The sequence below is a fragment of the Rhinopithecus bieti genome, unplaced genomic scaffold, assembly GCF_001698545.2.
Source record: "Rhinopithecus bieti isolate Rb0 unplaced genomic scaffold, ASM169854v2 scaffold_49457, whole genome shotgun sequence".
Taxonomy (NCBI): Eukaryota; Metazoa; Chordata; class Mammalia; order Primates; family Cercopithecidae; genus Rhinopithecus; species Rhinopithecus bieti.
Window position 1 is genome coordinate 1651798 of NW_016820128.1, and position 15251 is coordinate 1667048.

At 34.9% G+C, this 15251-nt stretch overlaps 1 protein-coding gene across 1 annotated transcript in view; it reads left to right on the forward strand.

Annotated features, from left to right (window-relative positions):
- CNTN6 (contactin 6) overlaps positions 1 to 15251 on the forward strand; it is a 315151-nt gene that overhangs the window by 55936 nt on the left and 243964 nt on the right. Inside the window, exon 2 of the mRNA XM_017859613.1 lies at positions 6091 to 6226. The gene's annotated coding sequence lies outside the window, so the exon portion shown is untranslated. The remainder of the gene's footprint in view (positions 1 to 6090; positions 6227 to 15251) is intronic.

Consider the following 15251-nt stretch of genomic DNA (forward strand, 5'->3'; position numbering starts at 1 on the left):
AAAAAAAAAAAAAAAAAAAAAAAGCTGGAAAACTCCTGTGTAAAAGATAAATGAGAGTAAAACATAGATGCCATCTCTGTTTAGGTTAACTTTCATTGTCTCTCAAGTCTGCTGGACAAACCAAAGTTTAACATGGCAGCCACCTTCCAGAATTCTCCTGATGCCTGACGTCCAGCCATTATTTGACTACTTCTGCATTTATTCCTGGTTTCCTGGCAATTGTGCACATTTATAGACTAACGAATGGTTTTAGAGCCAGGAAATAGAGTGAGTGAAACTTTTCCATTCCTAAAAAAAAATAAAAATAAAAAAAAAACATGATTATTCCGAACCAAACAAAGAAAGTCTTAATGTTGTCTGGTTTAAGTATAATTAGCACTGCGTATAACCTCACTGTCACAGCAATAATTTCTGAGTTCTTTCATCTGCCTTCAGGGATCAGAAGCAAGTCAGTGAAACATGGTGAGAAGAGGTCATATAAAGACAGGGCTCACAGTCTGAAGCTACTTCAAAATACAAGATTGCATCTTTTTCTACTAAATATATGGTATTCTTGTTGAGTATGTATACATTGAGTTAGAGAAATACAGTTGGATAATCCTTTAACAGAAATCTTCACAGCCAAATGTGTTTTAGAGTTTAGAATTCATTAAACAAGAGATCAGCAAAAGAAATTCCAGAAGCACGAAAGCCAGAAAAGGTCAGATAATAAATAGTTTCAGTTTTGCAAGACATGTGGTCTCTGCAGCAACTATTCAGACCTGCCTTTGTAGCACAAAAACAGCCATAGACAATACATCAATAAATGGGCATGTTGGGTTGCAGTGAAATTTTATTTACCAAAAAAAGGCAAAGGGCCAGATTTGGTCAACAGGCTTGGTTTGCTGAGCCTTGTTTTAGCCTTTAGAAAGGCAATGTGGTACAAATTTATATGTATTTCTATATATTTATAAATTTATGTGTACAAATTTATATGTATTTCTATATACTTATAGATATGTGTGTACAAATTTATATGTATTTTTATATGCATGTATATACGTATTATAGATAGATATGTACATTAAAGGTACATATAAATTTGTGTGTGTGTGTGTGTGTATATATATATGTATATGTCCAATGAGCAATACACTTATCATCAACCAACATCTTTGTTTCAACAGAAAAATACATCAATATTTATAATAAGTTGAGTGAAAAGATCTAAGCAACCACACGTTGCTTGGTGTGTATTGCTTGGGGACAGTTCTCTGCCACCAAATAAATTTTGCCACCAAGTTTACATGTACTTTTCAACTTTCAAAGATTTTTTTTTTAATCGCAAGAAAAGGGATTATGGACCTGTACATACTCTTTTCTTGAAGTGTTTGAAATTGTTACTTTTTTACTGAAAATTTCATGCAAGAAAAGTAAATACACGTGGTCTGGGGGGACAAATTTTATCCATTAGTGACAGAACAATATTCTCAGAAGTTAGTTTATGAACCAAGATACTCACTACTCTGGGCCAAATTATCATTTAAAAGACCTCATCTAAAACAAAATGCTGGTGATACATTTTGAGACTCTTTTAAGTTCTAGAAGTTTCTTTGCGTTAGATTTATATCCTGATTTTCCTTTATTAGTCCATTTTGCCTCAAGTGACCTGTAGGATTCCAGGAACCTAGTATTAATTCCTGTGGCTATTTTGCATGTCAGTGACTAGCATAAATTCCATTTACTGAATATTTCTACTCTATTCTGCTGTGAGTAAGTAACTACACTTTTCTTATTTGCATTGTTGTCATTGAGCCAGAGCATTCTCCTTCCTTGGGCATTTAAACTTTTACAAATGAAACTTTTACAAATGGCAACCGATGCATAAGTATCAGCTATTCAGGCTAGTATGATAGAGGAATGCCAAATAAAACATCTTTCGGGCTTTGCCCTCATTATAGTATGCTGATAAGCAATCAGATGATAAAGGGCAACATTTGCTATGAATTATACACTGGATGGAATCAAACCATCTTAGAATATTAGAACTGGAAGAAACTTGAAGGTGACTTCTAGGTCAAACCCTCCAATTTTCAAAGGAGGAAACTGACAATCACTGTTATTGTATATGAATCACTCAATGTTACTCAGCTGGTTAAGAGAAAGAGACAATAATAGAAACAAAATCTCTAGATTCCCAGTGTAGCCTTTTTCTCTGTAATACTAGGTTGTTCAGCTGTCAAATACAAACCTAGCTCATACTTACTGAATAGCTATGAGCTCTGCATTAGACACAACGCCGAGTATTATGAGTAAGTGTTACACACGGTGTTTATCATCAAGGTAAAGTACAAAAACCTTGGCAATATAATGGAGTCTGATAAGTGCAAGCCTTAGGAGAAATATATTGTGTCAGTCTGCTCTAGAATCTTTAAGAGAAACTTCATATAAATTTGGGATAAACAATAAAGGGGGCCAGGTGCTGTGGCTCATGCCTATAATCCCAGCACTTTGGGAGGCCAAGATGAATGGATCACTGTACGTCAGGAGTTCAAGGTCAGCCTGGCCAACATGGTGAAACGCTGTTTCTACTAAAAATACAAAATTAGCCAGGCATAGTGGCATGCACATGTAATCCCAGCTACTCGGGAGACTGAGGCAGGAGAATCACTTGCTCTCAGAAGGCAGAGGTTGCAGTGAGCCAAGATCGTGCCATTGTACTCCAGCCTGGACAACAAGAGTGAAACTCCATCTCATAAAAAAAAGGTGGGCGGGGTGGGGAGGGGGGGCTTGTCAGATTACTTAGGCAGAAGGAGACAAAAACAAAATACAAACAGGACTAGGCAAAAATTTGTCTTGTTGGCTCACATATCTTAGAATTCCAGGGATTTAGGTAAGATGTTTCATGATTCTACAATACCGGGTATGATTATAGGTTCTTTGGATGATGGAATAAATCATAATAACACTCAGATATAGAAAACGCAGAACTCTGCTTCTTACAGCTCTAAATAAGTCAAAGGCCACAAAGAAAATTGTGCCCAGGAACAGAACTACAGCAAGCTGGGACTGTTGGAGGTAGCTTGCAAATGGAAAATAGGATAGAGATGACTAGGCTTTGCAGGTCTCCGGAGGAATGGGTATTTTAAATAATTTTCTAGCCCAAGGAAGTAGGGACCATTTCTGGGTGTTAGAGATTTGGGGATCTATGGTATTTGGATCTATGTGTATTATAACCCAGGATTATTAAAGCCTAATAAGGGATATATTTGGCGTAGAGCCTTAGCAAACTGTCCATGAAGGGGAATTGAAAGTTTTTAGCTGTGGCTGCAAACTTTCGTCAAGATAACAGTTGTGAGATACACCAGACCAACAGGTTTATTATCTCTTGATAACTTAATGGAGAGATTATACACTTTTTCTAATAATATTGACAAAGGTCCTGGCTTTGACTGCTATTGGTTTCAATTAAGCAATATGCTGAATTCTTTACAAAATATTGTAGCCAAATAAATAGATTACTGATTGACAATGACCTGGTCATATGCTCGTTCCTGCAGCTGGAAGGTGGAGGCAATAACTCCCTGACTGTATTGTCTGATGGTATATAGGGAGATAGTTCCTCAAAAGAAAGTCACAGACCTTTTATCACAAGAAGAAGACAGAATTATTGGTTTAAAAAAATGAATATCCATTAAATAAGTGTACCATATAATTTATGTTATAAACTGAGGCTCTTTTGAGAAAAAGAGTCTATTGATAATATTGATAATTCTGCCATGACAATTGGATACATGGAAACTGTCCAGTGAAAACAAATATCTATGGTCATGCTACCATTGTACAGTTTTTTAGAGAGATACAGACCCTAAGGAGGAATTCTATATTAATTAAATGCATCTATATAGAGATAATACCTAATGCACGTGCACAGGAAATAGATCTTTGTCACAAGATTGGAAGTATTTAGTAGTAATCTCGTGAGAAAAGGAAGATGAGAAACCTATTGTGTATAGTCTTGAATATCATTCCAAAGACTTTGGATGTTTGTGAAATTGAAAGTGATTAAACTCTCCATTGAATAAACAGGCATAATTGGACCAATCTTTGTTTTAGGAAGAAAATTTTGATGTAACATTTAAATGAGTAGAAAGGACAGGAGATTTAGGGCAGGAAGACTATTCAGAGATCCATTTTATTTTTAATCTTCAAAGCCACTACTCTGTTTAAAACCTTCATTATTCCTTTCTTGTACTATAAATGTAGCCTTTAATTACTCTGTATAATTCCACTTTTTACTCCATCTCTTTCATTCTCCACGGTGGCCAGAGATACAACGTAAATTTTGATTCTGTTCTGCTTTAAATTCTCAATTATAATCTGAAAGTACAACATTCATATGCATTAACATGTCCTAAATGTCTTGTGTATTTCAGCCTCTTTCCCTTTCTCCAACCTTGTCTCATGCCACAGTCCTTCTGAGTATCAAACTGGACTTTCTCACATCTTTGAACATGCAACTCAAGCCTTGCTATAGGACCTGGGCACACTGTCTCTCTTTTGTTTAGGAAGCTAGTCTCATCCTTCCTTCATACCTATTGTAATCCCTACAACTCTTCACTTTTCACCCCATGTACACATACTCTTTGCCTGGCAAAGAGCTACTTGTATTTCAAGCCTCAGCTAAAAAATGCTAACTGAACTACACCCTATAAATCTCATACATCTTACATTTTTCTTTAGCATTATCATATTTACTACACAAATATTTACCTGTGTGTGTAAGGTTTTTTGTTTTTGTTTTTCTGTTGTCGTTAAATGTCTCTCACAAGACAGCAGTACCTCAAAGGTAGAAATGAAGGAATTTAGGCTCACCATTAACACCTTAGTGCCCATTGTCGTGCAAAGAATGTAATTATAAAAAGGAACAAATAAATAAGTGTTTATGAAAATATGATAAATGAATCAATGCATATAACATATGATCTAATTTATGTAAGGTGTTAAAGGTTGTGGTGTCAAAAGGATTGGAAAGATGATGCCAGATATGAGAACATTTGAGAAAGAACATTGACTCCATATATATGTTGACCCCTGAATATTGTTTTTCTTCCTGTGATTTTATCCTTTGATTAAATTTGGAAAGCATTTAACCTAAATTTTATTTAAATGTTAAATACTATCAATGTTTTGGTTTAAGATGAAGGAACTCATGACAGAAAGAAATGAAAGATTTTAAAGTTTAAAATACATCAGAGAACTGATAAAATTTTATTATTTACTATCATCACACTTAAACCCCACACGCTTCCTAAAATATATTTAAGGTTTCAATAAAATACGTTTCCACTATGTTAAAGTTTCCAAAGGCTCTTATCACTTGATATATAATAGTTTTATCAAATGTAGCCTACTACATCTCTTGATAGAAAAGCTGCAAAATTATACCATAAAAAGGTCATAGAAATAATAAAGGCAATAATAGTGGCTGTTTTTGTAAACAATCAACCATACTCTTTTACAGTCATAGAGTTCATAATAACTGAGCTTAATTGTCAAGATTAGTTGCTGAGCTTACCTACATGAGTTACTACAGAGCATGGACATAGATAAGTTTATTCTGAGCTTATTCTAAGTTTTTATGAGTTTAGGAGTTTTTATGAACCTCTTATTAGATTTCTCTTTTGGGCTAAAGGCCAAACTAACACTTTATCTTGATTTCATTTATCACTACGTAGCTTAAATGTCAAAATAAATTAGAGAAAATTATGATGCAACCCCTTAGGAAAAGCATGTGTCATACCTGAAAGATAACACTGCTAGAAATTGATTTCTTGCAGAAATTTTGTAGCACAATATTAATTTTATTTCTTGTGATATTAGGACAAATAATGTTTTCTAATATTTGAGGTGTGAATTGAAATTAAGAAAATATGAGCTGAAATTACTGGAGTTTGCAGAACAAATGTATGTGTAGAAAGCATCCATTTAGGTTGCTTTATTTTGGATAATAATATTAATACTAAATTGAATTATATGCAGCAAATATATGCTTATTAAAATATTAATGTTTGTACATTTTTCATTTCATGACAATTTTGTCTCTTTCAGACTCTTGAGATACTGACTGGAAGATAGACTTTTTTTTACATCTGATTGTATGGGAGAAATTTTTGACCTTAGAAAGTGGAAATGAGGTTGCTATGGAAACTGGTAATTCTGCTGCCACTCATAAACTCTTGTGCAGGTAAAGTGTTCTGTTATTATGAGTTTTGATTGATAAATATATTAGCATTGTATTTCTATGGGTGAAGAAATTTTCAAAATGCACAATTTGTATGTTATTTGAATGACTAAGTGATAATGTTTTGAAGGTAACCTCTATGACTCAGACAGGGAAAGTTTAATCCTTAAAAATGTATCAAATGCCAGTTTTAAATGGAAACTAACATTATTACATTTATAAATTGTCAAATATGACATTTTATACAAACGTAATTATGTAATGATTTAATTAATTATGTAATAATGTACGGATGGCATTTGATAAAAGAATGCAAGTAAATTTTACCACCAATAAGACAGGGAATATATTTTTCTGTATTTTCCATTATATGTGAAGTCCTTTTAAAAAAATTACAATTAAAAACATATTTTCTCGCATGTTTAGAATTTGATATGACAAAAAAATCAAAGCTATATTCATTTACAAGAAAAGGTAATATGAAATGTTACCTAAGAACTAGAAATAACCTTAGATATATTTTCTTTTAATTATTGCAAAAGAATAGACAAGAACATGTTTTTATATTCAACTTAAACATGTTAATATCTGTGTATCAGTTAACTTTTGCTTTGTAACAAGCCATGCCAAATGTGAGTGTAATAAAATAACAAATAATCGTATATTTAGTTGATAAATCTGTGTGTTGGCAATTTAGGATGGGCTCAAATGGGTCTTCTTTTGGTTTTGCCTGGGTGCACTGCATCTTTGATGAGCTGAGTCATCTGAGACGTGACTACTCTAGAACATTCCTAACAGACAACTGTGCTGCCATGGCTCTGGTCCAAATGTTACCCTCTATGAGTCTGGGTTCTTTTATATGGTAACTGTCCAGGATTTCAAGAAAACAAAAGACAGAAAGATGTAGCATTTCCTGATGCCAAGGCTTGGAACTGCTACATTGCCATTTCTGTGACATTATTTTGACAATTATAAGTCACAAGACCAGTCCAGCTTCAATGGATGTGGAATGATACTACATCTCTTGATAGAAAAGCTGCAAAATTTTACCATAAAAAGGCCATAGAAATAATAAAGGCAATAATCGTGGCTGTTTTTGTAAACAATCAACCATAGTCTGTTACAGTCATAGAGTTCATAATTACTGAGCTTAATTGCCAAGATGAATTGTTGAGCCTAACTACATGAGTTGTTACAGAGCATGGACATTTATTAGATCATGGGCTTATCAAAGAAGCCTCTCTTCTACCATGCTATGCTTCTTCCCTCTGACTATGTGACGATAGGTGCTAGTGAAGTTTCACATACTTCCAACAAAGCAGTAATATATTGAGAGACATGCAGAAATAAACATAATAATTTACAAGGCAGAAACACAGTAATTGTAAAGGACATATATTTTATAGCAATCCTGAGAAATAGATATGCTGATCTTAAAAGGAATGAGAATGCTAAAATATGCAGAAATCAACCAGGAGATTCAGAAAACCACATAAATAAAAGCAATTTTACCACTAGCAAAGCTAACAGCTAGAAGTGCTATAGGTGTATTTACTCAAAGTGATTACAATATTGGTGACACTTCTAAGTCTCTAAAACAAAGATTTGGGGTTAAATAATAATGTATTCCTTTTTTGATAATAGATTAAGAAAAGACAGAAAAAGTCATCAAGGTGCCCCCAAATCATACACGTATGAATAAGAATTATATTTCTACTCTTAAGTTTCATCTTCCTGTCAAAATTCAACATTAACATTTTGCCCTTTAAATATGTATATTGAATTAGCATAGGATCTCTAAAAGACCTTTCGTGTTAAATTGAAATGAATTATTATTCTCAGAACACATATCAAATCTGAGAAATACTCCAGCTCTTATATTAACTTTTATTTATCCAAATTGGATGTGATTCAACATGTCCTGTTGCTTTATTCTAACGGGTGAAATAATCATATACCCTTGGTGCACAATTTCATTGTGAAAGAACAGATTGGATCTATTTTTTTAAAGCCATAGCTACTTAAATAAGATAATCTAAGCTAAACATTGCCCCAGAGGTAAGGATGTTGATAATGATATACACAAGAGAGCATTGCTTTAAATGTGTTTGTTTTGTTAGAGATTTCGTGGTGTGTCTCCCTATTCACAGATACTATTTTAGTTCAGAAAATCAGATTGTCTGATGATAGAGTTCTATGACTATGCATAGTGATAATATCTTGTTTTTCCAAAACATACTTTTATTCATTCTGAAATACCAGCAAATCTTTCACAATTACTTGCTTTTCCTTGCTATTTTAATTATTATAACTTTTCTAAAAGGTTGATACTTTAAATCTCCCTAGACTCTAAATTAAAACTTAAAATTTTTTGACAATCTCTCCTCTCATTTTCTAAAACTTAACTGCAACTTCTAGTGCCTTTATAGACATTGGCCTCATAGGCCTTTACAATGAAACTTAATCCATACAGTCATACATGATTGATTCTGGGACACTTTTAAAGTTTTGAGTACTTAAAAATTTGATTGATCTATTTTAGTATTTTTAAAATATTCTAAGAAAACCAAGGCACATTTAATTAGGAAATACAGTTACTAATTGCATACTCTTTTTTTTTTTTTTTTTTTTTTGAGACGGAGTCTCACTCTCTCGCCCGGGCTGGAGTGCAGTGGCCGGATCTCAGCTCACTGCAAGCTCCGCCTCCCGGGTTCACGCCATTCTCCTGCCTCAGCCTCCCGAGTAGCTGGGACTACAGGCGCCCGCCACCTCGCCCGGCTAGTTTTTTGTATTTTTTAGTAGAGACGGGGTTTCACAGTGTTAGCCAGGATGGTCTCGATCTCCTGACCTCGTGATCCGCCCGTCTCGGCCTCCCAAAGTGCTGGGATTACAGGCTTGAGCCACCGCGCCCGGCCACTAATTGTATACTTTTTAACTGTTTCATTGATATGCATGACAGGCTAAATAATGGCCCCAAATATATCTAGGTCCTAATACCTGGAACCTGTGAGTGCTACCTGATACAGTAAAGTGGATTTTGCAGATGTGATTAAGTTAAGGATCTTCAGATGGGGAGATTAATGGCCCTGGATTATCCAGATTGTAAGAGGGAGGCAGAGTTAGACCTGACAGAGGGGAAGGCAACGTGGCAGCAGAGCAGAGGGAGATGTGACGATGCTGCACTGCTAGACTTCAAGACGGAGAAAGGGATCATGAGCCACCAGGTGTGATGAAGGAAGCTCTAGATGCTGGGAAAGGCAGGGAAAGAGATTCTCCCCTTGATCTATGGAGGGGGCATGGCTCTGCCTGCACCTTGTTTTCAGCCCTGTGAATCCCATTTTGGACTTCTGACCTCCAGGACTCTAAGAAAATAAATATGTACTGTTTTAAGCCATAACATTTGTGATAACTTTTATAGAAGTCATAAGAAACTAAATTCCTATGTTTCTTCCTCACTATGCTTTAAGCTTCCAGATGGCAAGGACTATATCTTGCTGGTACTTGGTAGGGATTCCATAAATATTTGTTAAATGAATTAATTAATTAATTACCAAAAGTTAATGTTGTTGGTCCTATTTATGTTATCATAGTAGAATAAATTTAGTCATATAATATCCTCTGGGGAACTGTTAGTCTGGTTCATTCCTTTATGGTTGCCAGTGTGTATTAAAGTTATGGTCATAAGTTTCTAGAAATAGAATTTTAATAACATTTTAAAAGTTTTAAATCATGCCCTATTTGAAACTCTGTGAGGGTGGGAAATTTCATCTGCTTTATGTTTTACTGCTTCTCCATCCCCTAATACATGGTTTCTAAATATTTGCTAAATGAATAAAAGAAAGGTTCATTCACTTCAACAAATATCAAAATATATTATAAACTATGATGTGCCAGACAAGAGCTTGGTGTTGACCTTCAATAATAGGTCCATAGTTCCTGCTCTCTTCAACCTGACAGTCTAAACAGGGAAACCATCAAGTAGGTCCACTTCAGTTGAGATTCTGCCCCTTGTGACAAAAAAGTTCTTCACTAATACAGATTAGAAAATTTTGTTTTGAGGTTGTGTTGTAACAGAACTCTGCTGGGATACATGCTTATTCACTACTGAAAATGAGGAAAAGAACAAATAAAGGAATTATAAGAAGCACAATAATTCCTGGAAGGAAAAAAAATCAAGAAGTTTAATATAGACTAAGAACGTTTATTTTCAGCCTTGAGTTACTGAAAAATTTACATATCTTAGAGTAGAAAAAATATATTAATGAGATAATTTGAATAACCACATTAATATATGGAGAAAAACTTATAACTGTAAGTTTATTTTTTGTCCTTGTAGACAATGCACAGATTGTTTTCCTGAAGAAATATTTTATTTATTTATTTATTTATTTACTTACTTACTTATTTATTTTTTGAGATGGAGTCTCGCTCTATTGCCCAGGCTGGAGTGCAGTGGCACCATATCAGCTCACTGCAACCTCCACCTCCCGGATTCATACAATTCTCCTGCCTCAGCCTCCTGAGTAGCTGAGATTACAGGCATGCACCCCATGCTAGGCTAATTTTTTGTGTTTTAGTAGAGATGGGGTTTCACCGTGTTGCCCAGGCTAGTCTCAAATTCCTGAGCTCAGGCAATCCACCTGCCTCGGCCTCCCAAAGTGCTAGGATTACAGGCATGAGCCACTACGCCAGACCCAGAAATATTTTATTTTTTAATAAATACTAAATAATGTCAGTAATGGGTAGAAGCTGAAAAACCACATAGGGTCAAATTTTGTTAACCCTAGAATGTCACCTGTATAAGAAACCCAAGGTTAACTGATGTGATTAACTGTCACATTTTCCCACAGTGAAAAATTCTCAGAATGCACGAGATGATTCTATTTTATTAAACCTTTCACCTTACCATGGTTTTTATGTAAAATTTGAGAAATATTAGACAGATTTCTAAATTTAAATTCTGATCTTTAAAAATTTGATAATTATTTAAAATGTTTAATAAATACTTGATGATAATAGGTTGAATCGTGTGCCATATCTGTTATTATGAGTTAACCAGGGTTAGAGACAGCACAATTTTAAATGTGTGGACTATTAGAAGCTCTGCAGTCCTTAAGAAGAGTGTCAGTGTCAATGGCTGCTATTATAGATCAAACATAATAAATAATAGCAGAATACTAGTTACAAGGAATGTGATTTTCCTGACATTCAGTATTCATACAGTCTTAAGAATTTCTGCCTAATGTATTCTCTTTTGACATTGTTATTTTAACTAAGTACTACCATTTAAATGGTAGTTTATAAAACATTCACTTGGTTCATAAATATAACCACTTTTTTGTCATTTGTGTTTGTTTTGCCATGTTAAGGACTTTTATACGTATTTTATGAAATTATGGACTGAATACCTATTTGGTTAGTTCTGAAGAAGTACCAGTTATTCAGTATGACACTTGGTTTTGTCATGAAGAAGTGGAATAATTCAAGAAAGTCAACATAGAGCTAGTCACATTTATTGGCAGAGTAGAATCAAAGCCCTCCTTGAGGCATTCTGATTATTGTATTATGCCAACAGGGCCTAATGAGCTTACTCTTGAAGAACAAACTGAGACTCAAAATTATAATAAGTCTTTGCTGCCCTCATTTTTATGTAATGTTTGCTGACAAATGTGGTTATATTATTTTCAAAACTTCTCCCAAAGTAGTCAACTTTTAACACTAAGATAAAGTTGTTTTTAGGGCTGATACCAATAAAGAAAGAAAAAATCCTGGCAGTATTTGTACGTAGCTTACTGCTTTATAAATAACACAGCCTGAAAGTGAATCTGGGAGAAAGTCTACCTCTTTCTAAATACTCAGTCAGGCACCTAGGAAAAAGGGACATTGGAAAGTATTTATGATTGCCTGAATTTCACTCTATTTCAAACATAGCCTTTTATTGAATTGAGAGCCAGAGCAAATGAACTACCTGACAGAGAAAACCAGAAGAATGAAAATATTCACTATGACCAAGATTTCTTCAAAGACAACGATGTATCACACAGCAAATCCATGAAAATTGGGAGGTGTAATAAACCTGCTTTGCTCAAGGATCCCAGAAGCACATAATGGATATTCCTTTGGGTCAGAGTGTGAATGAATATTGAGTACATCACAACCCACACTCTGCCTACGGCCTTGTTCAAATTTATTGTTAGCATAATAGCACCTTTAGGAATGGAACACCAGGCTATATTTTTAAGCCAAGTGACATCTTTGCAATTTCTAATAGAAATGGTCCAATTTAGAAATGCTGAAAACACCATTTTCATGCAGTGCCTACTGATAAAGGTGGTTATATGATTATCAAACCTTCTTCCAGAATAATTGATTCTTAAACCTTAAATGAAATTGTTTGTTAGGACTGATAACAATGTAGGAAAAAAATTACGTTTTGTCAGCATTGGGAGGAAATGATTGGTATGCAGACTGGCACGCTACAGGAAATGTAGGCTCTTAGTTGAATGGAATGTGAGCAATTGTGTTTTCACCATGAAGTCTTTGAAGAAGAGGGTCAAGTATTGTATGGAAGTGGTAACACCAGGTCATGTTTTCACTTTAAGGGTACTCGAAAATAGCTATGCCAAGACTTGAAAATAGCATGGAAGGATTCATGATATTTTCTTTTTTTTTTTTTTTTTTTTTTTTTTTTTTTTTTTTTTTTCCTTTTTTTTTTGAGACAGAGTTTTGCTCTTGTTGCCCAGGCTGGAGTACAGTGGCACAATCTCGGCTCACTGCAACCTCTGCCTCTCAAGTTCAAGCAATTCTCCTGCCTCAGCCTGCCGAGTAGCTGGGATTACAGGCATGCGCCACCGTGCCTGTCTAATTTTGTATTTTTAGTAGAGACGGGGTTTCTCCATGTTGGTCAGGCTGGTCTCAAACTCCCGACCTCAGGTATTCCGCCCGCCTCGGCCTCCCAAAGTGCTGGAATTACAGGCGTGAGCCACCGCGCCAGGCCCAGGATTGATAACATTTTTCTTCCCCCAATTTAAAGAATTCTAGATGCTTAAAATCAAACTCCTTGCCATTCCATCAAGTCACGAAACTGTCTGTCTTCTTCTGCCTACCTCTTTCGTCTCTACTTTTACTTAACTTTCCTTTGCTCACTGCATTAGAGCCACATTTTTTTCTTACGCTCGTCGAAATATCAAGATTGTTCTCTGCTTAGGGTCTTTGCGTGTGCTGTTCAGTTGTGTGAAACACTCTTCACATCTTTCTATGACTGGCTCTTTCCATTGTACCTATCTCCAATCAGTCACCTCCATAGTCTGACGTTCCCTTAGGACCTTGTCTGGGTAAGTAGGCGCTTATCGCACCATTGGTCCTAGCCACTATCGTCAACCATTTTTACTGTTTTCAATGAGCTCATCGCTATCTGAAATTAACTTATTTATACATTTTTTACTATTACACTTTCTGCCTATACCTAGAGGAATATCAGTTTTATGTAGGTAAAAATATTGTGCGTCATATAAGTGGCTGCATCACTGATGCGTAGTACAGTGCCTGACACATAGTACGCACTCAATAAATGTTTAAAATAAATGAGCACGTTATTGACCTCTCAAAATAAGACCCCAAAGCTACTTGGGGATAAATCAATATTCCCAAACACCTTTAGCAATTGAACTGGTTATTGTTAGAATCTACTTTTAGGCATAAATGTTTGAATCACAATACATATTTTGGGTTTAGTATATTTTTTAATTTTTAAAAACTATGCTGTATGCTGAAAGCAGAAAGCTATTCCTAATTTTTGAAACTAATACAGTTTTCTTAGACACACTTGACCTAGGCAGGTATAACTTCAGTGTCGTTTGTTCAGGGAGTAGCACATTTAACATACAGCCAATGCTGTTTCAGTATTACTGGGTAGCAAATACACATTGACTTTGTGTCAAAAATAACTTAAATATTTAAACTTGTGGGCTGTATTTTATCTCAAGATGTATTTGTTTTCCCTTTTCAGTTCCGTTGTTACCAGTCAAGTTAATCCACCGTTACCTCTCCCCCAAGACATTTGTACCAGCCACCTGCAGTTTCTATTTTGAGGCATTCTCTATGTCCTTAGATCATTGACACAGACGCCTATGCAGAGAAAACTTCATAAAGCACGGCTGATTTTGTCATTACTCTACGTCAAGACCTTTACAGATCCCATCTCCTATAAAGTTCAAACTGTCTAATCAAGCATTCAAATTCAATTTCCTTCAACAAATATTGGAAGTTATCCAATTAATTCAATTCTACCTGTGTCATGAGCCATGCCTTCCCTTACTCTCCTTCATGTATCCTTCATTCAAGTCAGACTGTGCTACACGTAAGATCTCTGCACTTTTTAAAAATCCCCAAGTCTCTCCTCACATCATTGTGATCTTCTGCATTGCTCTTCTTCAGATCCATGTCTGTTTATTAAAGGCAAATCCAATCTTTAACACACTTATTAGAATGCTATCTTCACTCTGATTCATCCTCCCAGTAATATATTCTTCCTTTTTCTCCTTAAACTTTGATTCCCTGAAGAAGAATTTTGTCATTTCCACACTACTTGCTTAGAATCAGGTCATTTCTCTCAAATATATACTCATTCTGAGAAATACATAGTATTTACACTTGTTGAATTTGTAACTGTAGAATTCTTAGTCTTAAAGGGAAAATAAAAACTCAAGTCGAATATTTGATTAGTCATACCTCATAACTAGTGCATTATAGTTTATAAAGCACTTTATGAATAGTGTTTCATCTGACCTTGATAGTGGGCAAAGGAAGAAACTATATTTGAGTTTCAGACTTTCTTTCTTTCCCTTCTTTCTTTCTTTTCTTTTCTTTTCTTTCTTTCTTCTTTCTTTCTTTTTCTTTCTTTCTCTTTCTTTTCCCTTTTCTTTCTTTATCTTTCTTCTTTCCTTCTTTCTCTTTCTCCTTCCTTCCCTTCCTTCCTTCCTTGCTTCTCTTTCTCTCTTTCTTTCTTTTTCCCTTCCTTCCTTCCTTC